The 2,982-nt window shown below is 42.4% G+C and overlaps 1 pseudogene across 1 annotated transcript; it reads right to left on the minus strand.

Annotated features, from left to right (window-relative positions):
• LOC143605499 (pentatricopeptide repeat-containing protein At3g16610 pseudogene) lies at positions 1-2,668 on the minus strand (annotated as a pseudogene). The gene is made up of 2 exons (XR_013148556.1): positions 372-2,668; positions 1-334 (listed from the first exon to the last, which is right to left on the minus strand). The product of XR_013148556.1 is annotated as a pentatricopeptide repeat-containing protein At3g16610 pseudogene (transcript).
• Positions 2,669-2,982: the final 314 nt, after the last annotated feature.

A 2,982-nucleotide genomic window follows, 5' to 3' on the forward strand; every position in this document is an offset into this window, starting at 1 on the left:
GATTTGTAATGTTTCTTAATCTTGTTGCGTCAAGTTCGTGTAAAGTTTTTGAGTTCATGTCCGATTAAACCCACTAGCTTAGAAACACGGCCCGTTTATCAGACAAATTAAAATGACTGATGCAAGATATCTTTTGCATTTATCCTACATGGAACAATTTTAGCTCATATATTCAAAAGTAGCTCAATTTGATGGACAAAGATGGGTAACAGGTTGACCCGCAAATACTTCTTTATTCACTAAATATTACTTTTATTTTACAATAACAATTTAAATATCTAAATACAACACTTTATGAGGTTATATGCATAAAAAATTGACTAACCTCTTTGAACTATGCAACCCATTTGACCCGTTTGAAGACGAGCAACGGATTCCACTTTAAACACGAACCCTACCAAAAATCTCCACAGTTACAAGTCCCGTCTTTAAAATGATGAAACCGAATCGTATCCCGAACAGTTATAACTCTATTTGTTATTCTACTCATATACTTCAAAGCTGTATGGCAATCAACACACACCCTTAAATTTTTTGTCACAAGTATAGGCTTACCTGGCATTAAACTAACATCAGCCAATGCAACAGCTAACTTCTCACTATGATGAAGTAGAATATTCTCCTTTTCTTCTTCTTCAACATCCTGAAGGACAAAACTGTAATCTCCATCATATCCCATAGTTTTCATAACCGCTAGCAGTTCATCTAGCCTTCTGTTTATGAATAACCATAGTGGATGCGACTTATCTCCACCCACAATCGCGTGCACCGTCCCATTTATTTCAACCCAACTGCAACCCGGACTTTTCTTAAACCCTTTCTCCCTTTGCAAGACCCGGGCCCGTGCTGCATCGTCCCATCTTTTTGCTGTACTGTAAATATTAGATAAAAGTACAAAATTCCCACTACTTTCGGGTCCAAGAATCTCAATATTTCTTGAAATTTCTTCCACTAACGCAACGTTTTTGTGTATTCTACAAGCACCAAGTAATGTGCTCCAGATACCTACATCGGGCTTAAATGGCATATTTTGAATGAACCTGTGAGCCTCAGTTAAAAGCCCGGCCCGGCCCAATAGGTCCACCATACACACGTAGTGTTCTTTCCTTGGTGCTATGTGAAACTTGTCAATCATGGCAGCAAACCAATCTTTCCCTTCTGCGACAAGTTTTGAATGGCTGCAAGCGGATAACAGGCAGATGAAAGTGACACCATCTGGATCAAAACCTAGAGTTTGCATATGTTCAAATAATGAAACTGCTTCCGACCCGAATCCGTGTATACCATAACCTAAAATCATAGCATTCCATGAAACCAAATCCCGTTTAGGCATTTTATCAAAAATTAACAGTGCGATGTCTAGTTTACCACATTTCGAGTACATGTCAATAATAGCATTACACACTTTGGTAGACTCGGTAAATCCTTGAACTATGGAATAGCTATGACCACATGCTCCATGTTGTAAAGCTGCTAACTGCGAACATGCGGGAAAGAAACCAATCATGGTTTCTATATCGGGATTAATACCAAACAATTTCATTTTCTTGAACATATTAAAAGCAACCGCTGCATCACCATTTTGCACACAACCAGATATGATGGTGTTAAAAGACACCGTGTCTTTTAACCCCGTTTCATTGAAAAACATCATTGCATCGTTTATGATCCCGCACTTGGAGTAGAGTGAAACAAGGGTGTTACTAACTATTAAATAAGAAACAAAACCTAATTTTAATGAATAACCGTGTATCAGTCTTCCTTTATTAATGTCTGTAAGATTAGCACACGCGCGAAGAACGGTTGCCAGCATAACAGGAGATATGTTCGCACCACTTTTTACCACACGGTCAAATAGTTCAAGTGCCTCAATGGTTGAATCAGAAGCAACACATGCGGCTATCATAGCACTCCAAGTCACCTCATTTTTCACATTAATTAAATCAAAAACTCTCCTTGTGTAATCCAAATATTCACATTTTGCATACATGTCCAATAACCCGGTTCCAACAACCACATAACCATCGTACCGCCTCCTAATACAAAACCCGTGCACAGATTTCCCCACCATCAATTCACCGGCCTCCCCAATAGCCGGAAGAACAGCCACAACAGTCGACGAATTCGGGCTCACTCCCACCTCCTGCATTTCCTTAACCAACCCAATCGTTTCGTCACACATCCCGTGAAGCGAACTCCCCGCAATCATCGCATTCCACGCCACAACGTCTCTATCAGACATTCTATCAAACACCTGGCGCGCATCACTTACCAACCCGCACTTCGTATAAAAATCAACCAACGCGGTACAAACGTACACATCATCATCAAGACCCTCACTTTTCACACGCTCATGAATCAATTTACCGAACCCAACATCCCGAGTACCCGAACACGCCTTCAAAACAAATGGGTAGGTATACTTATTCGGAATGACACCCGATTGAACCATGTCATTATACAACTCAAGGGCGTGGTCAAAGGGTCCTTCCCAAGCATAGGCTCTGATTAACTGGTTCCATAATAATACATTGTTGGTTTTTTCTGGTTGAGGCATTTGGTCGAACACTTGGTGGGCATGTTTGAGTTGGTGAAATGAAACGTAGACACGGGCCAGTTTGTCAAGTATGATGGAGTTGTGTGTAGCGTTGTGCTTTAGGTAGTGTTGGTGGATTGATTTGGCGGTTGAAGAGGTAGGTCCCAGCAGAGCCCAGTTGGACCCGCAGGACTCACCTTAAACAGGGACGTCTGCGCAGAAACCAACAGGATCCGCAGGACCAACCATGCTCAGAGACGTGACGTCCTTACGCGCAGTACGCAAGCTGTTCCCGCAGGATATGCCTCCCATGGTGAAGGACTCCGTCTGTTCCCGCAGCCTCGGATACAAGCCATGAGGGAAGGCCACCCGCGCAGCAAGGCTACACGCACAAGGCACTTAGCTCTCAATCACTCAGTGTCACCTGAAGGAATGAGCGAAGGCGG

The sequence above is a fragment of the Bidens hawaiensis genome, unplaced genomic scaffold, assembly GCF_021521415.1.
Source record: "Bidens hawaiensis isolate Kalapana, Puna unplaced genomic scaffold, B.hawaiensis_p1.1 tig00002123_1, whole genome shotgun sequence".
NCBI lineage: Eukaryota > Viridiplantae > Streptophyta > Magnoliopsida > Asterales > Asteraceae > Bidens > Bidens hawaiensis.